This window comes from Equus caballus, chromosome 25 (genome assembly GCF_041296265.1).
Source record: "Equus caballus isolate H_3958 breed thoroughbred chromosome 25, TB-T2T, whole genome shotgun sequence".
Lineage (NCBI taxonomy): Eukaryota > Metazoa > Chordata > Mammalia > Perissodactyla > Equidae > Equus > Equus caballus.
The window spans coordinates 21,427,728-21,452,182 of NC_091708.1; the positions used below are offsets into that span (position 1 = coordinate 21,427,728).

General features: G+C 46.4%; 1 long non-coding RNA gene across 3 annotated transcripts; it reads left to right on the forward strand.

The window, feature by feature from the left end:
• The first annotated feature begins 560 nt into the window (after positions 1 to 560).
• On the forward strand, positions 561 to 19,935 carry LOC111770714 (uncharacterized). 3 transcript variants are annotated; one of them, XR_011432673.1, is made up of 12 exons: positions 561 to 716; positions 2,032 to 2,215; positions 2,348 to 2,564; positions 3,758 to 3,796; positions 4,668 to 4,904; positions 6,199 to 6,395; positions 6,998 to 7,045; positions 8,006 to 8,087; positions 13,822 to 15,839; positions 16,648 to 16,719; positions 18,358 to 19,030; positions 19,294 to 19,935. It is a non-coding gene; the product is annotated as an uncharacterized lncRNA (long non-coding RNA). The 3 variants fall into 3 exon arrangements; XR_011432674.1 differs by lacking the exons at positions 561 to 716; positions 2,032 to 2,215; positions 3,758 to 3,796; positions 4,668 to 4,904; positions 6,199 to 6,395 and having other exon boundaries at positions 2,436 to 2,564; XR_011432672.1 differs by lacking the exons at positions 561 to 716; positions 2,032 to 2,215; positions 2,348 to 2,564; ... (1 more) ...; positions 4,668 to 4,904; positions 6,199 to 6,395 and having other exon boundaries at positions 6,855 to 7,045.
• Positions 19,936 to 24,455: the final 4,520 nt, after the last annotated feature.

The window sequence follows — 24,455 nt, forward strand, 5'->3', positions numbered from 1 at the left end:
CCCTGTGCAAATCAAGCTACTCACTCCCTTTTCCTCCTTTCTCCCTCCTTTCTTACCTCATCTGTACTTCTCTGAGTGCAGGCCTTATTAAAGGCTTCAATGGAGCATCACTTCATCCAGGAAGTCTTCTCAGATCTCTCTACCCCACAAAACAATATCTTCTGTGGAATTTTTATAGCCCTAGACCTGATTAAGTCTCTTATTGCTCTGTGTGTTACATTAGCCATATATAAGATATTATTATTATTATTTATTTTTTTTTTTTGAGGAAGATTAGCCCTGAGCTAACATCCGTGCCCATCTTCCTCTACTTTATACGTGGGATGCCTGCCACAGCATGGCTTGCCAAGCGGTGCCATGTCCACACCCGGGATCCAAACTGGCGAACCTCGGGCTGCCAAACTGGAACATGCACACTTAACCGCTGCCCCACCAGGCTGGCCCAAAGATATTATTATTTAAGATATGAAAATATTATCCACACTAGAGAGACTTCCTTCAGAACTCAACTGTAAGATCTTTACTTCTCTGCTTCTCCTTTTGACATGGGGCTTGGTAAGCAGTTGGTGCACAATAAAACTTTGCTAAAGGACTGGAAAGTGGACACAGGATCCTTTTTCCTCCGGGAGAAAGGGTTGCCGAGAGATGATATTCATAAATAAGTGTGCACCAGCAAAATAAGACTGTGACATCGAAGAGCTTCATGGAATAATCAGGTACGTGCCAGAAATTGCAATAGGCATGTAATTTCCCTCAATCCTTTCAACAGCCCACAAAATGGGTACTCTTAGCCCCCAATTTACAGATGAAGCAACTGAGGCTGATGTTTGCACAGCCAGTGAGTGGTGCAGACAGGATTTTAACCTATGTCTGACTCCACAAGCCCTGACCTTTCCACGGGGCAGGAGAGGCGCCAGATGGCTGACTCAGGAAATAGGGTCAAAGGTTTCCCTCTTCTGAGGCAAGTGTCCTTTCATGCCAGGTGGCTAATAAAGGATGCCCATTTCATTTATTATTGTCTGAGCGTCTTCTTTGCTGGTCTTCTGTAAACTGGTAAAGGGTGCGGCATTTTTTTTTTTTTTTCAATAGCAGGACGTTTGGAACCTGTCTGACCAACTCAGGGTTTGATTTTTATTCCTTAGTCCACATGCTGATGCTTGTGCCTGACCAACATACTCCCTCCTCTGAACAATATGAAACAAGTGAGGATGCTTTCCTACTAATGAGCGTTGAGACATGGTCAGCTCTAGCTTCTCTTGTCTTTCCCAAGCTCTGCTGAAACTTGCCAGGTTTGTGCTGGTGAGTGTCAATTCAAGAGAGGACAAGGGCAAGCCAGAGAGATTGATACATGGAAAGAGCAATGTATCAAAAGAGCAGAACTCCACTCATTTACTTGAAAGCATTTATGGTTGATTTAAAACTTTTTTGAGATACAATTGACGTATAACATTGTGAGAGAGGTACAGCATAGTGATTTCATATACGTATATACTGCAAAATGATTACCACAATAAGTTTAGTTAACATAGTTAACATATTTTTTTCTTGTGAGGAGGACTTTTAAGATTTATTCTCTGAGCAACTTTCAAATATATAATACAGTATTAACTACAGTCATTTTTGTACATTACATCTTACAACTGAAAATTTGTACTTTTTGACCACTTTCACTCATTTTTGCCCCCCTGCCCCAACCGCTGGCAACCACCAATCTACGTTCTGTTTCTATGAGTTTGATTTTTTTAGGATCCACATATCTAGAGAGATCATATGATATTTGTCTTTTTCTGACTTATCTCACTTAGTATAATGTCCTCAAGGTCCATCCACGTTGCTGCAAATGGTGGAATTTCCTCCTTTTTTATGGCTGAATAATATTCCTTGATATATGTATACCACCTCTTCTTTATCCATCCATCCACCGATGGACACTCAAGTTGTTTCCATGTCCTGGCGATTGTGAACAATGCTGCACTGAACATGGGGGGACAGATATCTTTTCGAGACAGTAATTTTGTTTCTTTTGGACAGATATTAGAAGTACTGGATCCAGTCGATTTTCCTTATTTGCAACAATTATGGTCTACAAAGTCACTGCGAAAACTGAATTAGCAAATACGGCACTGTTGTTCCTAGGGGAAATTCAAAGTTAGGTTCCTGTGAGCCTCCGGTCACTGCCTTTTCATCGACGGATCCACACGTGACCTTGTTGTAGGTGTGTTTCTATTTAGAGACATCTTATTTTATTTAATATAACATTATTGATTTATTGACATTGAATCCACAGCCAATGGCACTGTGACTCAGGCCTCAGTGAAGCTTATCTGACACGTATTTTCTCCGTTAGGCACATCACCGCCTTCGTGTGTTTAGGAACAATAAACAGCACTTCAGCACTGTGCTTGGGGGCCATTTTGAACAGCGAAATCACTAACGAAAGGCACAAAAATGTGAAAGACTTGGCACTAAATGGACCATGAAAAGGACGCTTGTTTACAGTATGAGAGCTGCAAGAAGACGACACAGCATCGCCTTGCTCCGCCTCAGCTGGGCACGTACGTAAGGTACAGCCGTGTGCCGCTGTACGATGGGGATGTGTTATGAGAAACACGTCATTAGGTGATTTTGTCATTGTGAGAACATCATAGAGTGCACTTACAGAAACCTAGACGCATAGCCTACTGCACACCTAGTCTATGGTACTCATTTTATGGGACCACTGTCGTATTTGTGGTCTGACGTTGACTAAAACGTTACCATGCAGCGCAGGACTAGAATAGTTTGCTAGAATAGAATAGCTGCCTTCATAAAACACCACAGACTGGGGGGCTGAAACAACAGAAATTCATTTTCTCCCAGTTCTGGAGATCTTGGAAGTCTGAGGTCAGGGTGTCGGCGCGTTGGGTTACTCCCACGGCCTCTCTCCTTGGTTTTAGACAGTCACCTTTTCCCTCTGTCTTCACATGATCTTTCTGGAGTCTCTCTGAGGTTCTAATAGCCTCTTGTAAATACGTCAGTCAGACTGGATCAGGGCCCATCCTAACGGCCTCATTTTAACTCGATTACCTCTTTAAAGGCCCAAGCTGAAATCCAGTCACATTCTGAGGTACTGGGGGTTAGGGCTTGAACATACGAATTTTGAGAGGGACACAATTCAACCCGCAACAGTGTGGACCCGGGAGCTTCAAATTTTTCAGTGTTCTGCGCATGTCTGTGAATGATCTCAAAAGTCTTCAAGTTTTGACTTTGGGGTTACAAGTAAATTTTAGTGAGTAGGCAAATTCGTAAATATGGACTAATAACGATTGACGGTAATTGCATCTATGACAACCGTTGAGGTCGAAATCTGGTAGGCTGCTGAATTTTTGATACTTGCACAGCTGGTCTAAGACTCTAAGAATAGAAGTTTCTCTCCAGTTCCCTAGACATGGACGGACATGCACAGCCGGGGTACCTACGAGGAGGGAGGGGGGCTTTCTTATTCTCAGTAGGCTCCTCTATCCCCTCTTTCTCGAATTCTTCTCTTTGAGTGAAATCTTATTGAGTTTAAAGAGAGGGAAAACAACAGTGCATGTAAAGCTACTGGCCTCACCCAAAACGTTATAAAATGTGCTATAAATCCTGGGAACACGATGTCTGTACACTCTGACAGACAGCTGGAGGGGATGGGGTGGGGGAACGGAGGATAATTTCTCACCCTTCTCCAGCTCCCATAGTCTACCATAGGCTCCTGTTCATTTTCTCCTTCATCTCCCAGCAGAGCCCGTGGGGTGAGACGCGGCAACAATTATCGGAGGTAAGAAGGAGATTGAGGTGCACGAAATGATCTGGCTGCTTAGGGGTCAGTCTCACAACCAGAGTCTTCCGACCCCCAAACTTGTCCTCTTTCTTCGACTTCTGAGTTGGAACAAACTGAATTGGCCCCAGATGTGGATATCAAGGCATCTGCTTTTGAGAAGATCAATAATTCTTTCTAGGTCTTAGATATTGGTGAATTCTTTTACGTTTCTACACTCATTCCTTGAGTATCTACTATACGCAAGAGAGGGGATGGGCGTCGGGTCCAGAGGTGATGGAGCCCTGGCCTCTATCATGGTGGAATTCTGACAGTCTACGGCACACTGCTCAGGAGCACTATAACGTAAGCCACATAAGCCACTTCACTTTGTCTAGTAGCCGCAACAGAAAACAGAACCAGGTGAAATGAATTTCCTAATACATTTATTTTATCCAATGTATCCCAAATATTATCACTTCAACATGTAATCAGTATGAAAATTGTTCATAAGATATTTTACATTCTTTTATTCGTACTACAGTTTTTCAAAATCCAGTGTGGATTTTACACTTACAGCACATCCCAATTTGTCCAGCTCGACCAGAGTGCTCACAGCCACATGTGGCCGGTAGCTACCATATTGGATGGCACATAACTGGGGGAGACATTTCTCAGCGAATTCATATACCACCAGCATGGGATGCTGGTTGTGATGAAAGCCTCTACTCTGTACGCTGGGGACACAGGGAGGGAGCGTTTCACTGGAATTGCTTCCAAAGGCTTCCCAGAGGAGGGGCCTTTTTTTTTTTTTAAAGATTGGCACTTGAGCTAACACCTGTTGCCAATCTTCTTTCTTTCTTTTCTGCTTTTTCTCCCCAAATCCCCCCAGGACATAGTTATGCATTTTTTCAGTTGTGGGTCCTTCTAGTTGTGGCATGTGGGACGCCGCCTCAACGTGGCCCGACGAGCAGTGCCATGTCTGCGCGCAGGATCCGAACCGGCGAAACCCTGGGCTGCTGAAGCGGAGCGCGTGAACTCAACAACTCGGCCACAGGGCCAGCCCCAAGAGGGGACTTTTGAGTTGGGACGTGATTGCACCCAGAAGGGAAAGACATCCTTGGCAAAGGTAGATGCACTCATCTGGGGGCCAGTGAAAGGGCGAGGCCCAATTCTCCGAGCAGCTTGGTCCTCATAGTCTTCAGGTTGGCTTGAGTTTTGCATGGGGACTTGAGCTCCAGGAGGGACCGTCAATTTTCAGTCCCGATGAATTTGCTCGGGGCTGTATGCTTAGAACTGGATGAGCCAATGCCTGTTCTCCAGGAGCTCGTCTCTAGACCAGTGCTTCTCAAACCCAGGTAGTCATCAGAGTCACCTGGAGGGCTCGTGAAAACACCAATTCCTTGGCCCCACCTCGGTTTCTGATTTAGTTGGCCTGGGGTTGTGCCTGAGAATTTGCATTTCTTGCAAGCTTCAAGCTGCTGCTGCTTGGACAACCAGTCTTTGAGAACCCTTGGTCTAGTAGACGAGTAAAGCTATCAAACATTCATTCAACAAACATTCCCAGCTTAGCACTTTGTGGCAGGCGCTGCTTCGGCAATGGGGAGACAGTGGTAAGCAAGACAACGAGGTCCCCTTCTTCAGTGGAGCTCCAAGTATGGGCACGAATTGCAGATGGCGGTGACCTCAGGGATCTGGAGTTGCCCCGATAATAATAATATACTATCCTCAGCCCTAAAACTCTGATGCCTATACAAATTACAACGTTTTGACATCCAGAATGATTTCTACTCCTCGAAAGAAACATCGGCCAGAAGGGATATACCATTTAATGAGAACTTACTCTGTGACGCATTTTGTGGCAGGGTCTTTACAGACCTGACCATGGTGTATTCTGACAGTGTGACAATCACTGCCACATGCTTTATGTAGTGGCAGTGACCCATTTCAGAAAGGTTAGTGGGATAACTTGCTCACATAGTCATGCATTGCACCCTGAAGTTTCGGTCAATGATGGACAGCATATATGACGCTGGTCCCATGAGATTAGTACCATACAGCCCAGGTGTGTGGTAGGCTATGCCATCTAGGTTTGTGTAAGTACACTCTGTGATGTTCGCACAATGACAGAAATCACCTAATGACATATTTCTCAAAACACACCCCCGTCATTAAGCAACGCATGACTATATTTCCACAACTGGTTCATGACGGGGCTGTGGTTTGTCTCGGCTCTGTTTGTTGGTTCATCCTGTTCCCTTGGTCTGGTCCTCTTAGCAACACATCCCCTCCTCCAGTTTTTCTAGTCAACTTCTCTTGCTCATCTTTCAGGTCCCTAGGCAGCCACCAATTCTTCAGAAAATTCCTTCTTGACCTCCCCGATAAGTTTTGATGGTGTATTTATTAATTATTTCAATTCACAGGGGCTGTTACACAGGGACTGCTTAATGAAACTCGTTGATTGAATGAATGAGTTAATGAATTCAATGAAATCAAGGAAGGCTTCTTGGAGGAGGTGGACCTTAACTTACTGGGCTGAAAAGAAGACACTTGAGGAGGCTGCAGCAGGGAGAGGAGCAGCCTGGCAGTTAAAATCAGAGACAGACTTGAACCTGGAGAGGTGGAGGCTTGTGGGGGGACCAGGCACTCTGCATGAACTTGGGACTTGGGTAGATGGGTGGGGGTCAGACTGACAGAGATGGTAGAGGCAGAAGTGGAATTCCGATAAATGAGTCCAGGAGATAGGGAGCCCCTGAATGTTTGGGGGCAGCTGAGCCACGTCTTCCTGTTTTCTGCTTTAGAGGAAAAACTCAGCTCCTCAGGGTCCTGTGATGGGTGGTTGGGGGAGTTGAGAGAAGGAATCAGAGTTAGGACTCAAGCTCCAAAATCACAGGCTTGGGCTCAAGTCCTCGTTGCAGCCCTTAGCAGCACCTGACTGCGCGCAAGTCGCTTAGTGGCGCTCGGAAGCTCAGTTTCATTCTCTGACAAATGCCCCGCCCCCCTCGCTCCCCCTCCGCCCCCCTCCACTGCCCTCATCACCGAATTCATGGTATCGTTGTACAGATTAAATGAGATACTCTAGTGGGAATTGCCTGGGACAGCGTCTGGCACGTGGCGAGTCCTGAAGACGCACGAGCTGTTACTACAGAGATAATTTTCCCTGTCTCTCCTTTCTTCCTCCTTCTCACCCTCTTCCTCCTCTCTTCGCACATTGCCGAGAAGATCCTGAGGCCTCCTGCGTGGACCGCGAGAACTGCTGTGGGCGTCCAGGTAGGTGGGATGTCACTGAGGGACAAAAGGCAGGGGCAGGGGGTGGCCGGGCAAGGCACAGGCAGAGACGGTCCCAGCGGGGGCATTCAGTCTCCCACCTGATTCCTTGCGACCCACAGAAGGCAGATCCTTCACCTTTTGGTGCCTCCGTTTCGACATCAGCATCCGGGGCACCGTCCTGCCCGCTGCCCATCGCGGCAGTTATTCTCTCCCTGTCCTGAGTTCCTAATCTCCTCCCAGGAAATAATTTAGCAACTGCGGAGGCCAGCGAGGGGCTGAGGCCAAAGCCGAGGAATGCCAAGAACATGCTAATCTGAAGGGAAGTCCCCGCCTGCCGTTTAGGCCGCGTTGCACTCACCTCCACAGAAAACAGAAACAAATGACGCTCCGAGAAGGAAAAACAAACGTCCCGAGTTCACTTGGCTGCGGGGCCTTTTCAGAGAGCGAATTACAGTAAATCTAAAAATAAGGCCTGGGGAGGACCAGTGTGCTTTTTCCTTAAATGCACAAAAGGTTTCTCCTTTATACCTGACGGGGGAACAATATAGTTCAACACGCACATTTTCCCTTATTTTGTTGCGTGAGACCCAGAAAAGCTCAGGGGAGAAAGAGTTCCTGAAATTGTAGCTTGTTACTTGAAGACCAAATCCAGGGAAAGTTATTTTTATACCTAGTGGGGTATTTTTTTTCCTTCTTCCTCCTCCTTTGACTGCCTGGTATTTATCTTCACAATTAAGGGGTTTGTCTTGTTAAACAAAGTATTTTTTTTTTCTTCCCTTGATTATAAAAGAAATACATGTTCATTGTAGAAAATTAGAAACTACCAAAAAAAAAAAAAAGGAAATAGAAAAAAGACATGTCTTTCAAAGATAACCAACCGTGGTTAAGGCTTTGATACATTTTCTTCTGGTCTGTTAAATAGTTAAATCCATCTGATGTATATATATTTGTATCCCACAGCTATAATGAAATATTTCGAGCACAGGACAGAATACACTGCCTGCCCCTTTCCCATCTCATCTCCCTTCTTTTCTCCCCAGAGGTAAGTTTCTTTATGATTCTGTTGCTTATTTTCATTGTTTTCCACATATTTAGGTGTCACTAAACAATGTATTGTTTAATTTTGCATGTTTTTGGGTTTTGCATAAATGCCAGTAGAGTGTATATTATAGCTCAGGAGTGCCAAGAAATCTCTCTCTCTTTTTTTTTTGGTGAGGAAGATTGGCCCTGAGCTAAAATCTGTTGCCAATCCTGCTCTTTTTGCTTGAGGAAGATTGTTGCTGAGCTAAAATCTGTGCCCATCTTCCTCTATTTTGTATGTGGGAGGCCACCACAGCATGGCTTGATGAGTGGTGTGTATGTCCGCACCCAGGATCTGAACCGGCACACCCCAGGCCACTGAAGTGGATTTAGCAAACTTAACCACTACGCCACCGGGCCAGCCCCAAGAGTGCCAAGAAATCTTGTGGGGACTGGTCACCTGATGACCCTGGATGGATCACCACAGATTTAAGTTGATCCTGGTGTGCTATGTAGACAGTAGAAGTATTTTCATTTTCTAAGTGAATCAAGACATTAAGAAAGGCTAGGAAGCCATTGCTTTTATTTTTCATTCCTCGTAAGTTTGCGAGAGTCAGCCGTGAAGGTGTGTTTATTTCTCGTTTGTTCATTTTTACTGCTGTATAGTATTTCCTTGTGTGAGTTTATCGCAAGTTACAGTGCCTCCCCATCATCCCATGGATAGATATTTGAGTCGTTTTTGGTCTTGACTATTCAAACAATATTTTTATGAACACTCTTAAGCGTGTCTCCTGGCTCGTGTGTGTAAGAGCTCTCAATTTGGGGCGTGCATCTGCGCTGGGTCATAGGGTATGGGCATCCTGAAAGTTACTAGAAAATGGCAAACTCTTTTCCAAAACGATCACACAAATACCTGCATCTCCTCTGGAAAGTGTCTGAGGGTTCCCGCTGCTCCAGATCCTTGGAGCTGCTGGGGATTGCTAGAATTTTCAATTTTTGCCATTCGGTGGATGAAAATGATATCACATTGTGATTTTCATTTAAATTTTCTTGATTTCTGATCAGGTTGACTGCCTTTCAAAAATTGTTTTCTTTTTGCCATTCAAATTTTCTCCTTTTTCAAAATGTCTCTTAATATCCTTGGCTCATTTTTCTGTTAGGTTATTATTTTTTTTCTTTTGGTAAGAGCTCTTTATATGCTGTGAGTACAATTCCTTAGTTAGCGTTGTAAATATTTCCTCCCAGTTTTTGACTGTTCACTCTTCTATGTTGTATTTTGAGGAATAGAAGTTACTGAATTGATCAATTTGATAAAAGTTAATGCTTTTTTGGTATGTCTTATTAAAACAATCCTTCTGACCTTGAAGTCATCTGTATATTCTATATTTCTTCAAAAATTTTTAAAGTTTTGCTTTTCATCTCAATTACTAAAGTATCTGAATCTGATTTTTTTGTTTGGGTGAAGTAGGAATCAAAATTGTTACTGTCTGTTCCATCTGAATAGCTGATGTTCCATAACTATTTATTGAATAATCTATCTCTATCCACGGACCTGCCATGAAATGCTTTCCTATCTTAGGTATCTATAAAGGCAAAGGTCTGTTTCCGGGCTCAATTCTCTCCCTATTGGCAAATATATCCCTCCACATATTAATAAGACTCTATCTTAATTTTTATAATTTTATATTAAGTTCCGATATTTGGAAGGGCATGGTTTGTTATTTGATATTTGTTATTCTTCAAAATTGTTTGAATGACTCTTGGCCCTTTGATCTTGCTCACACATTTCGAATTAGATGTTCAAGTTCTTTGGATATTTTGATTTCAATTGTATTAAATCTGCAGATTGATTTGGGGACAGTTGACGTCTTTATATTGAAACTTCCTATCCATGAACACAGCCCCGTTCTCTCCTTCTATTTAAGTTTTCCAAATGTCATCTAACAAGATTTATAGCTTTTTGCATAAAGGTCTTGCACATTTTTTATTAGAATTATTTTTATCGTAATAAATTGCATTTTTAACTGATGGTTGTTGGGTCGTAAAAATGTAACTGAGTTTTGTTTACTGATGATTTTGCTAATTTTCTCATTCTTTCTAAAAATTTGTAGCTTCTATTGGTGTTTTTATGCAGAAAATCATATAAGTTGGGAATAAAGACAATTTTTATACTTTTAAAAAATCTGTGTCGTCTGATTGTATGAGGTAGAACCTCTAAAAAAAGTAACCAAACTTAAACTAGGATAGCAGCTTCTTTGTTGACTGTAAAGGAAATTCTACTAATAATTCACCATTAAGTATGATATTTACTTTGGATTTTTGTAATATCCTTTTTCAAGTTAAGAAAGTTTCTAGTTTGAATTTGCTAAATTTTTTTTTAAAGCACTTATTAGTGGTGAATTTTTTTTTTTTTTTTTTTTTTTTGAGGAAGATTAGCCCTGAGCTAACATCTGCCACCAATCCTCCTCTTTTTGCTGAGGAAGACTGGCCCTGAGCTAACATCTGTGCCCATCTTCCTCTACTTTATATGTGGGACGCCTACCGCAGCATGGCTTGCCAAGCGGTGCCATGTCCACACCTGGGATCCAAACCGGTGAACCCCGGGCCGCCGATAGAGAACGTGAGAACTTAACCGCTGAGCCACCGGGCTGGCCCCTAGTGGGGAATTTTTAAAGATATTTCTCTGTGTCTACTCGTTGGATCCTGTGATTAATCTCGCTTAATATGTTACAATAATGAATAGCAAAAATAAATATCTAATTTCAGTCAACATGACATTGCTTGGATGACCCAAATTTGGTTGCCTGCGTTAACTATCTTTATAATTTCTGAATTTGATTTGCTAAAATTTTGTTTGAGGAGTTTGCATCTATGTTCATGTGACTAGTGATTTTTATTGGCTGGTGATTTTCCTTTTTTATATTGTATTTGCCTCATTTTGGTATCGAAGCTGTACCTTCCTCATCAAATGAGTGGAGAAATCGTTTTCCTCTTTAAGTTCTCGGCAAGAGTTTGAACTATCTGTAATTACCTGCTCTTGACATTTAGTTAGAACTTGCTTTTGTAACCATTGGACCTGTGACTTCTTTATGGAATGGTTTTAAATTATAAATTTAATTTTTTTAATGGTTAAAGGAAAAGGCAGATTTTCTAATTTTTTTAAAGAAAATTTTGGTAGATTATACTCTGCTATGAATTTTTCCATTTTATCTAAGTTTAAGAATTTATCGGCATAAAGTTGATCGTAGTATTTCTTATCCTTTTAACGTCTGCCCTATCTATAATTGTTTATCCCTTTTCTTATTCCTAAGATTAGCTATTTGAGCCTTCTGTCATTTTCTTCTTGATCATTCTCACTGAACCCATCAATTTTATTAGGCTTCCTAAAGAGCCAACTTTTGGCTTTGTTAAAGCTCTCTGTCTTATTTTCATTTTGTATTTTATGAATTTCTGCTCTCATTTTTAATTCTTTCTTATGTCTACTCTCCTTGGGTTCGTTCAGTGGTTATTTTCTAATTCCTTAAGTTGGATGGTTAGCTCACCCATGTTCAGCCTTTCTTCTTTTCAAATCTGAGCATCCAAGGCTGCACGGTCCTCCCTGAGGACTGGTTTAGCTGTGCTCAGTACATTTTGGTGCGTAGCATTTCCACCGACATTCATTTCTACGTATGTTCTAATTTCTACTTTAATTCTTTCTTTGATCTTTGACTTATTGAGAAGTATGCTCATAAATTTCCAAAACCATAGAGTTTTCTTTGTTATCTTTTTGTTATTTATTTCCAACTGAATTGCTTTGTGGTTAGAGAACGCAGTGTATATGCTGTGCTTCTGAATTTTTTTGGACTGACTTTATGGTCAAGGTTTCATGTATTAAGTGAAAACCATATGGGTGGCACTTTATATACATTATCTTGACTCCTCCCAACAAGGATTCCAAGTACGAAATAATGTTTATTTAACAGATGAGAAGCTGAGGCTCAGAGAGTAAGTGCAGGAAGCAGGAGTTAATTCAGGTTAGCTTAACTCAAAAGAGTTTTTCTACTCATATAGTAGCTTAGTTTGTCATTTGGAAAATAAGATAGAGTAATACTAGTTAGATTATTATTATGATATCAATATGATATTATTCATATTAGGGAATATGAATTTAAGAGCTCTCTGGGCATTTCCCCTTCTGATCTTAGAGCTAAGCTCTTCATTAATTTCTTGAACCCTTCAGGAGATCTATTGAGGCTGTGCTGGGCTGGGCCCTGGATCTATAGCTTGTCCTTGAAAAGGCCACATTCTACTTGGAAAGTGAAGGAAACTTGGCTTACTGTCTCCTAACATGACTCTTAGCAGCAGAGGGTCATTTGTCCTTTTAGTGAAATACCAAAAAAATCTCTTAGAAGACACTTGCAGGAAAATGTTGAATAACTGAGTTGCTGTTTCGGGCTGGTTGTTGTGGTGTTGATTCTGTAATCATTGTTGTGGATTTTAGTTCCTGCTCTTTCTAAGGTTCTGCCCCTGCCTCCTGGTCCTGGGCGCAGGTGAGATGTAAATAAATGAAACCTCTGGTTTCCAGCTCAGCTCTCTCCCTGGGAGGTTTCGCCTCTCCCATCACTGCGGCTTCCTCGTGGATGCTGGCTCCCGCAGATCCGGGTCTCCAGCCCCATCCTTGCCTCCACTTCCTGTCTTAACTGGCCCATGCCTCTCTGCTGAGGACACCATTTGCCCCTGGGCTTTGGGAGTGAATATCTCTGAGCCAAGGGCTGGAGGCAGAGGCTGGCTTCTCTGGCTTTCCCCCATGCCACTTCCAGATCCTTGCACACGGGCCTCTGCAGCCTGCATCTCCTCCACACTCCTTTATTCTTCACTTCTGAGGCCAGGCAGTGGCTGGGCACTCTCTCATACAGCAGGTGGTTCAATTCATCTTCCCAAAGCGCCTTGCAAGAAAGGCATGCTCACCTCTACTTTGCAGATGTGAAAACTGGAAGCTTAGAAAGGTGAAAATTTGTCCAAGGCCTTGCCTGGGATGCAAACTCAGGTCCACCTCCAGGTGTGTGTTCTTTTCCCCGATTCGCTGTCTTGAGAGGCTTAAGATTTTATTCCTGATGCTACTAAGTGGTGGCCACGGGCAAGTCACTGGTCTTCTGTAGACCCTAGTTTCTTCCTCTTAAAACTGGGGAAACTTATACCTACCTTCCCTTTTTATAGGATGGGTGGATGTTTCAAAGCAACTGAAAGCTCTTTTTAGAAGATGCCTGACCTTAGAAAGGCTGGCTGCAAGGTCCAACTCTGAGCCTCACACATTCTTTCTTCCCAGACAGGGATAAACCTCAGAGAGCCGAGTCCCTTTGTGGGGGCCTCTCTGGGGTTGTTGTCTATGCCTGTCTGGATCCGGGGATGCTAAAAAGCTTGCCTTTTAATTCCAGGACAATGGGAAAGCAGTGAAGGCATTTTAAGCAATGATGATGATGATGACAATAATAATCACGCTGCTGCTAATAGCTAATGTTTATTAAGTGCTAGGCATTTCTTCATTAACTCATAATCCACGCAACAACCACTGTAAGGGGGTAGATTCTATTATTCTTGTTTTATAGATGAGGAAGCTAAGGTTCAGAGATGTTAAGTAACTTACCTAAGGCCACACAGGTGATCTGTGGCTGACACAGACTTCAAACCCAGGTTGTCTGACTCCAGAGGCCTCTGTCTTAACCTTGACTTTCTCCTCCGTGGCCAGAGCTGAAGTGTTACCTTGCTTGCTTTTTCAGTTTGCCTTTTAAGAAGATAATTCTGTGTGGAGGATGAGAGGAGGAGAGACTGGAAGCAAAGAGAACAACCGGAAGCCCTCATCTAAGCAGAAGACAGTGGTGGCCTTAATCTGAGGGGGTGACTGTGGAGTTTGACAAATTTGAGAGGCTTTAAGACACTGGAAGGAAGAGTACATGCATTCATTCATTCAGTGGCTGTTACCTGAGCCCCCAAGATGTGTCAGGCCCAGAAATGGCCAGGCCTTGGTTAGAGAGTGGTCTGGAAGTGCTGGGGGTCTGTGAGTGAGAGGGCGGTGATTTCATTGGATAAAGAAGGTCCTTCCTGAAAGTGAAATTGCAGCCCACAGCACTGCCCAGGGCAGAAGGAGTGGAGGGAAGATTACTGGAAGGTGCCAGAATCTCCCCTCAAGTCCTACTGCCGGTGGGAGGTGTGAGCCACACAGAGAAGGCCTCCTGTGGTTCCCACCCTGCTGTGACTGGCTGCCTTTTGGCTCGAGAGGAGGTTTGCCTTGGCTTTGATTCCTGGTTAATTACCCTCCAAGGTTAATTCTGTAAACGCCAGTAATGACCACGAGTTAATTTCTCTCTCTCCCCTGCCCGCCTCACTTCTTCAATTTTTTTTTCTTTAATGGGCCATCCAAGCTTGTTGGAATGTTTACCAAAGCAGGATAGTTAGAGATGTAAATAAATGAATTTACCTTGTCAAAAGGATCTGGAGATAGAATTAAGGCGAGAGGAGTAATTTACAGGTAAATAATTACTTGGAAACCTCAGTGGGGAGACTGCTGGGTTTCTCTAATTATTTATCTTCTCCCAATTTTCTCTTCTTTGAACTGCCAGCGTAGGGGTGTACGGGGGTGGTGTGGGGAGCGGGAGACGCTATTTTGGATTTCCCTTCTCGATTGTGAAATGCCTTTTTTGGGGGGGGACCTTGGCCAGCATGCAGGGCTGGCCAGTCAAGCCCTTGGCAATTTGCAGGACACTTTTATGCTCATGACTTCATTCTGATCCTCTCGTGTGCTCTCAGAGGTGGGCGGTATTGCTGGCCCCATTTATGGATGGAGAAACTGAGGTTCCTAGGGGTGAGGCCAAACGACGAATAAATGGTGTTTTGTGGGTCAGCCCCAGGCTCTGATTCTCCCAGCTTCCAGCAGCCCTTGACCTTTCCCTGGTGGTTCTTGCCCCCTCCCAAACCCCCGGCCTGGCTGGGTTCCTCACGGAGCCCAAAAGCTCCGTTGCCAACAACCTGCTCTGTCTTCCCCATAGGCTGGTGGCCGCACCCCTTCCTTACGCTGCTCATTTTCCATTTTAAGATTTCCTGTTTGAACTAAAGGGCAAAGATCTCTGCAGTATCAGCCTGGAGCCGGGCTTCTGTGTGTATAAAGGGGAGCCTCGGCTCCTGCCTCCTGTTTGTCCACTGGCCTTATCGAGGGAGCCCAAGTCCCAAGTTCAGGGGTTCCAGTTCCTTCCCGATTTGCTGGGTAAAGTCCGGCCCTTCCGTGCGGGTGGCCAGGGCGGGTGGCCAGCCTGGAGCCAGCAGTCATTTACGGCCGGGCAGTGCTTCCGTCCTGCCTGGCGAGCCGCTGGCTGCAGCAGAGAGACGGATGGATGGATGGACACGGGGACTCAGGAGGGCCTTCCTTCTTTCCCTTCCCCTCCTTTGCCCTCTGCTGTGGGCTGCCTCATCTGGTGCCTTGCTGGCCTGGGCAGCCATGTAGGGCTGGCCAGGTCCATGCTCCCTGCAGCCTCCTGGAAACTACAGGTCTTCTTTTGGGGTCATGCTGGCTCTCCAGACCGGCACACGCACTCACGCTCACACACGTATTTCTGCACAAGCACACACTCCCAGCTAAGACCGGGGATCTCCACGGCTGAGTCCTTTCCCAGAGAGAGGCACTTCACTGGTGCCATTTTTATGGAGGATGATAAGAAGGATGGCTGGAAGAGCAGCCTGCTGGTGCCAAGGTCCTTTCATCTGCGAGTCTCCTCTGATCCGCGGGACAAACAGGACTCATCAGGTAGCGATCGTCCCCGTTTTACAGATGAGTGAACGCAACTCAGAATCAATGGCTTCATTTAATCAGCCCTTTATTCAACACGAGTTTATAGGGAGCCCATCTCCCCGGTTCTGGGGGTTAGAGGAGACGTGGATGCAGGCCTTCTTTGGGTTGCTCAGAAAGTCAGAGAACAAAATCGGTGATTGCAAGGCAGGGCGCAGAATGCCAGAAGAAGCCCCCTGGGGTGTTGTGGGAGCAAGGAGTCGGGGTATGGGGTGGGGACCCAGGAAATGCTTCCAGAAGATTTGTCCACGACATCTGTGCAGCACAAGGAGACCTGGAGAAGGGTTGTGGCTCTCAGTGGTCTCGATAGGACATTCCCCACCTAGCAGAGTCTGCACGCAAAGGATGCTCAGGGTCCTTCTACGTTGACCATAAGACTATAGGTCTCTCCACTGGATCGTCAGCCCTGCCAGAGGAGGGGCTTCATCTGCTTTGTGAACTGCTTTATCTCCAGGGCCGAAAACAGAGCCTGGCCCAAGGCCCTCGATAAATATTTGCTGTTGAATGAATAGATACACACGCACACACGATGCATTCACGCCACTCTATATCTCAGAACTATAGAATCCACAAGCTGAAGGAAGCTTCTAGAATAGTCCAGGTTGCTAGCTGGGAGCAGATCCAGAGCCAGAACCTTGGAGACCTGACTCTGAGTCTCCTGTGCTTCCCCCAAAGAGCATGGGACTCGGTAGAGGTGTTAGGGCACTCAAGTCTGGTCCCATTTACATCTTCTAACTTTGGGTGACCTTATTTTCCTTCACTACAGAATAAGAAAGTCCTGTTGGCTGACCTTGGGAAGCCCCCTTCCTGCTCAAACATGAGGCAAGTCTGGGAATGGGTAAGTGGCACTAGGCAGGAATTTCCCTGAGCTGAAGAAACTCCTTCTCTTTCTAGTCTGAGATGGCAGTCTGGTCTCCCTCTGCCAACCCTTGTGGCCAGAAGGATGGCTGGCCTGTGGTCACTGCTTCTGGCCCTCTGGGCTCCTGCTCATCTCCCCGCCGGCCTCCCCTGCTGCATGCTGGGATGGATGGGGATGTGGGCTGCTTACCTGCTCATGGGGCTCTGCCCACTCTGAGCCCATCTCCCCATTCCCTTCTCCAGAATGAGATGTCTGGGACCCAAGGAGCCTGGGGATGATGGGGTGTCACTGGCTGTCCTAGCCTGTGGTCATCCTAGAGCCCCAAGGCCTGTGCAGGGTCCTGACCCAGAGTTGCCCAAGCTGGCCTGCCCTTTCTCCTTCCTCCCTCATGGCCGCTGACCTGTGCAGACTGCAGTAGGATTTCTCTTGAGGCTCAGAGACTGCAGCATTGCTGGGAAAGACCTGTGATGCCCAAAGGGCCCTCAGCCTGCAGCCAGCATCGTTCCTGGGAGGCAGCGCTTAGAGACTTCATGGGCAGGAAAGATGCTCCATCTGTCTGCCCTAGCCGCCCAGCCTCTCCCAACTGGAGCCCTTTCCAGTGATGTGGATTTCCCTTCTCTGTCACTCAACTTCCCCTTCCTCATCCCTGCCCACCAGGAGGGAAGCTGGGACAGTGGAACTTGAAGTTAGAAAGGATAGAAAGCCCGTAAACCCCAGCCCTGCCACAAACCAGCAGTGAGACCGAGTCTCAGGTTTCTCATCTAGAAAATGATTATTTCTTCCCAGGCTTGTGATGAAGATTCTAGGAGATAATGTCTGTGAACCTCTGGCCAGAGGAGCAGTGAACCATCCTGGAGAGTTAGCTCTGGGCTAGGCCCTCTTCTGAGCCCCCCACAACCCTAGGAGGTGGATGCTCTTTACTCCTATTTTACAGCTAGGTTAAGTGGTGGTCCACAGTCAGACAGATGTAGGTGGCAAAGCTGGGGTCATGAATCCAGCAGCCCGGTATCCCAGTACCCCACTGCTTTGGGGAGACATGAGTTTGCTGAGCTCGGGTTGGGTTCAGGGACTCCCAGCTAATTTGGGAGCTGCTGGCCATTTGCCTTGTTGAGGCCTCCTTGGGCTGTCTTGGGGCCTTCACCCATCCCCTTGCTCTCAGTTCCCTTTCCTCCCACACACCCTCCCACACATCTTGGGCTGACACTTGGCTCTGTTTTCTCATTCTGCATCCAGGGATGGAGGCAGAGTACCTTAGGCTGAAGTTTTGTTAAGAGGCATAAACTGAAGTTGTATCTGTCATTTAAAGGAGGCCAGAGCACGGCTTCTGAGTGGTGATTCAATTCAATGGATGTTAACGAGGCAGGACAAGGCTGCCCCACACCCCCAGAGCTTATAGCCCCCAGGCTTTGCCAGCAGGACACCCACCCCACCAAAGCTGAGCCTGCTGGGAGCAATGGGGTCTCAGCCTCAGCACCTATAGGCCTCAGAGGCCAGGCTAGAAGGGAAGTAGAAACCAGGTTCAGGGGTAGGAAAGGGCTGTGCCCATTTCACAGGCAGGAAGGGTGAGGGTCATGTAAAATATCTCTGTTTTACATTTTATCTCTATTCTGTCTTCAGGAGACAGAAGGAGGATTTCGATGATCCATGAGGGCTGTAAATCCCACAGCTGAGAAAGCGATTTGCCCAAGGGCACACGGCCCGTTCCGCCTCCAGGAAGGCAGCCTCATGGCTCCCTGGCCATCCAAGGGGTCCTTCCAGTCAGGGATTGTGAGAGAACAAACTGGAGGCCGCAGAGCAAGAAGCTTTTGGAAACCCAGAGCCTTGCGTTTGCCACTGGGCTCCACCACGGAGCTGCTGAGTGGTCTGCAGTGGGGCTCTCCCATCTGGACTCGCCTGACCACACCCATCCTGCTAGGACAGGGGATCCAGGCTCAGTCAACCATTCCTGTGTCCTTGCATCAGGGATCAAAGTATGAGGGTAGTCTTGGGCTGGGGGAGAGAAGACATCTATCTTCTCTTTCCCCAATGACTTAATTCTTCCGTGAGTCCTGTAACAGAGGCTGGCTACCTCTTATCTCCTGACAAGGGACACACAGTTTTCCTCTTCTGACTTGAAAAAGGGAACGAAGGCAGAGATAGGAGTCGGAGAGTCTTTCCCTAGGATGGAGGGGAGATAGGAAGAAGCAGGAACCTCAGCTCTAAGGTGGAATCAGTAGCCTGACATACTCTCAACTCAATGCCAGCCTTAACAGGGGGAACGGAAGACACATATTCAACATGCAGATTCATGGTAAGTTGTACCTGGACTCAGAAATGACCACATGTGAAAAAAAAGAGGTGTGTTTTAGGATGGAGGAAATATGATATTTACTTAGAAATGAAAATCGATTGCCTTTAACTTATGATAAGATAATTATGCTCTTCTGAGTCATTGTCATGCATTTGTGTTCATAAACCTCCCTCATTAAGTAGTAAGGGTACGTATTTTATCTTAATTCGTTTTTTATAGGGCTGTGAATTCTTGCATTTATCTACCTTTGTTTTCCTGTGTAGACACAAGGCTGCCTGGCCTCGGAGAGGTGAGATAACTTATTATCCTGCAACGATTTCCCTGGAACCCAGCCTAGGGCTGAAGTGGCCTCTCGTTTCTCATGTTACTGCCTGACGGCAACCGTGGGTGATTCACCTCATCTCTCTGCCTCTGTTTTCTCGTTGGCACAATGGGGTTAATACACTGCATCTCTCACGGAGCTGTTCCGAGGATGCAGGGGGAGGCTGCTACAGTTCCTCTGTGAAGGGGGAGCTGGTATTGTCTAAAGCCCACACGTGGCCTTAGCCATTCCTCCCTACTGTCCCAGTTACCGTGATTGGCCAAGTAAACATGAACTGGTGTTGGCTTGTGTGATCTGAGAAGGCACAGGGAAGGTCTCCGAAGAAGGGAACCAAGTCAGATGGAGGCTCTGAGACCTCGTGGCCCAGATTCAGATCCCGGCTTGACAACTCACAAGCTGTATAACTTCGAACACGCGATCTTGTAACTCTTTAAGCCTCAGTTTCCTCATCTGTGAAATGGGGCTAATAATGATATCAGGATTCAGTGAGAATATCAAGTGTATGTATAAAGTTTAGCATAGTAAATCAGAGCCCTGATTATTATTTTTAAATAAAAATATATGCCAGCCCCTGCACTAGATACTTGCCTTGTATGAGCTCTGATGACCCTCTGCAAGGCTGGGGTTATTTGCTTCATGTTGTAGATGGAGAACCAGCCTTGGCAAGGTTGGGAACTCCCTCTTGGTGGGTGCTACAGTGGAATGATGCTCCCTTCCCCTCCCTCAGCTGCTCTCCTGACTCAACAGGGGAAACGCAGCTCTCCTGGGATTGAGAATGGTGCCTGCTCATTCATCGCCAAGCTGGGGTCAAAGCTCCTTTGACACTTTCTAGATGAAAGTTTCCTTCTGCCGCAGACACTGTGGAGAGTCTCAGGGTTAACGTCGACAGCTGTTGACGTTGACAGGGCCAAGCAGACTGGACGCCCCCCTCCCCAGCCCATCTCCTGGTGGCCCCACTGATTCCTCCTGTTAGCCACTGATGCCTCCAGCTCAGAGCTGTGTTAGGCTTCAGCTCCCCCGCAGCTGACACTGGTTCCCTTGAAAGCTCACGTCATCTCTCCTGGGTCTGTTCTGTGGGGGCGTCCTGGGACAAGATGGAAGCTTCAGTGACCACTGCAGAGCTCCACCAGGGAGTTACTCGCATTGTCAGTCTCTCCCTGGGCACACCTCACCTGGAAGTCTGAAAAAAGTCCCTTCCAACAGCAGAACCTTGTTAAACTCCAGGAGCGTAGGGGTGGCGGGCGGGGTACCGCTCTTCGGACACTCTCTGTTCCAAGTACTGAGATGCTTTGTGTAATTAGCTCGGTCAATCTTCATGAAAACCGCACATGCAGGTGTCATTGTCCCATTTTATAGCTGAGGGGTGTCATGGTGTGTGGTAGTAAAGACCATAAGCTCTGGAGCCCGACTTCCTTCTCGGGTTTAAATCCAGACTCTTTCATTGACTAGCTGTATGGGCACCTGACTTCAACTGCCTGAGCCTCAGTTTACTCTTTGTAAAATGAGAATAACTGTAGCATCAAACTTCATGGGTGATGGTGAGGATTCCATTAGAAATTGAGTGATGCACCATAAATGGAACAGATGGCTGATGCCGCTGGAGAAAAATGACCAGAGAGGGGAATTCCCACCCTCCAGGGCACTTAGCCAGGAAGAGGTGGAGGTAAGTCTGTCTGGAATCCCAGATATGCTGGTGTCTGAAGCCTCTGCTCTTGTCAACAGCATCGCCCTCTCTCCTTTCTTGAAGCTTCCTGGCCCAGACCAGGTCCAGAGCCAGCAGAGGGCCGTGAGAAGGCAACAGGAGCAGCCCCTCTGAGGGTACCGGTGAACAAGGGCCTACCAAGGACCTCATGGCTCATGCTTGTTCAAAGAAAAGCAGTTCACAAGCCGTCCTAGGCCAATTCTTGTGTCCCGCATAGTGCAGGCATTCAAGGAAAATGTGTCTGCATCGCACCACGACCAAGAGAACTGTGTGGCACAGCTGCTACTTCTGTAGACTCTTTCAGGGAATGTCTGTCCTTCTAGGGGGAGAGAGAGGATGAATATACAATCCAGGCTGGAGGGCCAGACCGTGGCCAGCACATGAGTTGGGGATAGAGAGGAAGGGAAATAATATTTGGGTCCTACTCTCGGCCCAGCATGGAGCTGGGCACGCCCAGGAGCGAGCCAGCACTGTTACTCTCCCCTCATACTGTACAAGAGCTCAGAGAGCAGAAGGGACTTGTCTAAGGTCCACACGAAGAAGTGGCAGAGGGACTGTTCCAGCCCTCCTGGTCTTATTTCAGTGCCTTTAACACCTACTCCTTGTCGACCTCAAGCCCTTTGCACATGCTGGCCCCTCTGCCCGGAATTTCTCCCCTTCCAGGCATGCCTCTACATCCTAAGGGATTCTGTCTGTAAGCTCCCTGTATGCTTCATGGTCTCAGCACACTTGCAGTTATTTATTTATTTGCCTTCTTTATTTTTTGGCAGATTTCTCCAGTAAAACCTAAGTGCCAAGAGAGCGGGGCGTTGTCTGTCTTATTTGTTGTTGTGGACCCAGTACCTTAGGGCCGCTTTGGGCACTTAGTAGGTACCAACATTTTCTCCATGAAAATATGTAAGAGGGCTAAGAATCTGACCCAGAGTCTAGGCGTGAACTGCCAGTCCACACTGCTATTTTTTTTTTTAAAGGGACAACTTTATTAAGCTGTAATTCACATACTGTACAATTTACCCATTGGCAATGTACAATTCAACGGTTTTTAGTATATTCCCAGAGTTGCACATGTTCATCACCTCCCAAGGAAACACTGTACCCATTAGCAGGGCCTCCCCATTCTCCTCTCCCAGCCCCTGGTAACCCCGGGGCTACGTTCTGTCTCCACGGATTTGCCTATCCAGCACATTTCCTATAAATGGGATCAGATTGGATGCGGGCTTTTGGGATCGGCATTTTACACTCAGCATAATGTCTTCAAGCTTCCTGCCGGTTGCATTGGCACTTCATTCCTTTTTATTGCCAAATATCTTCCAGTGTGGGGATATGCCGCATTTCGTTTGTCATTCACCAGTTGATGGGCTTTTGGGTTGCTTCCACCTTTTGGCTTTTATGAATGATGCTGCTGTGAAAGCTCCCGTATGAGTTTCTGTGTCGACGTATGTTTTCATTTCTCTCCGGTATAGACCTTTGCCTTCCTTTTTAACTCTCTCTGCCAGCCAGCAGAGCGGGCGGGGCCTGGCCTCCTGGGAGGAGCTAATCACCCTCCCTCCCTTTCCACCCGCGGCTCCTCAGGGTGTACCCTCCGAGGCCTCCAGGAATGCTGGGGGCTGGGAGAGGTGGCCGGCGGGCATGCTGCCCTCTGGCTTGGAGTCTCCGCCTGTGGTAGCAGCTTACCTTTCATCTTTATAGAGGGAGAACAAAGATCAAAATGCCTTGTCCCCAGACAAAAACAGACACAGCATTTTAATGATTAACATCGTAACGTTGTTATTGTCCTGCTGTCACTGGGCAGCGACACCCCTGCCGCCAGCTCCCTCATGCTCTAAGCTCCAGGGGGAAGAATAATTTCTTATGGACTCAGGGCTTCCGTGTGAACGTCCTGTACATACAACCCTCTGCCATTGAGAGCCTGCCTGGCACCTTCTGGGCAGTTCTCAGCCTCTTCCCCATAACCCGTGAGCCTCTTCTGCTGTCCCCAGGTGCCCTGCTGGGCACTTTTCATCTCTTATCTCGTTTCTTCCTCTCAGCCATCCGGCAAAGCAGCTATGTCCATTTACAGATGGGAAAACTGGGTCTAAGCTTCAATCTCTTATCTCTACCTGCTGTATCAAGGAATCTAAAAATACTGAAAGAAACACCTGGAAATAAAAGATGCTACAACAGAAGCAGTATTCAGCTACTTTTTGTCTCTTCTTTTTGGGATTAATTGTCTTTCTTTTTCCTTTTCTTTGTGGAATCCTCTTACCTCTTAATTCCTCCCTTTCCCTGCCCAACATGCTCCCTAGTTTATCTAGAGTGGGCGCCCAGGGACTTAAATTTGTCAAATTGTATGGCATATTTTGCGATTCAGCCTTTCATTCAGGGCTGACTCAGTTGTTCATTTGGTCATTCATTCCACGCTCCTTTACTGGGCTCTTTCTATGGCCAGCATTAGGCTCTCTGCCACACACTGTGCGTACACAGGTGATGGCGTGTGGTCCGTGTCTCCAGAGTCCTTATTGTCTAGCAGAGAAGGTGGAGATGCAAGCAAGCAGTTTCCCGTAAACATGGAGAGCATTCCCGTAGAGGGATTTGCACCGCTCTGCGAGAACACGAGGAATAAAAATCAACCTGGAGAAATCGTGGGAGATCTCCCTGAGAAGGTGTCACCAGAGTTGGGAACTGAAGGATAAATAGGAGTTTATTTATTTCTCATTTATTGCCAGACAGACCCGTTAGTAGTGTTGGTCTGCCTGCTTACTGTATCCTTCATTTAAATAGACATTCTCCAGGTCTCATACCTGGCCCTCCCTGGCAACAGCTGTTGAGACCAGAGATTGACCTCAGATCCCAGGAAAGCTGATTCTTAAGTGGGCGGATGACCACTGACTAGTGGCCTGGCTTGCAAAGGTGAGCTTAGGCAATCAGATTCCTTTTTTCAGGAAGTTAGACTTGGGGACAGAGAGATGGATCTGGTTGTTGCAGGTGCTGCATTTGCAGAGTTGCAAGTGGAGTTGAGGTTGGGAGACCACGATGATTGTAAAGGTGTAGGGGCAGGAAAGCCACAAATCAGCAGAGGACGCTTGGGAGAAAACGGAGATTGGGGCAGACAGGCAGAGAAGCTAAGATATCACACGTACGAGAGTGTCCAGTAGCTTCTGAGAGACAGTGAGCAAGAAGTGCCTGGGGTGCCAAGAGTTTTCCAGTCTCCAGCGGATGCTCTACTTATGCTCTTGTCCTGGGATGTGTGTGGGAGAACGCTGAACAGTCCACTATCCATTCCTCCTTTTAAAATGAGCCTGGGTGACTCTTCATTCTTGAAACCCAGAGTCTTTGTATAACAAGACTCTATTCCTAAAGTGTTTTGGGGCACAGCAGAGCTTTTCCAGTTGGGGAAGAGTCATGGTAGAACATTCTAGAAA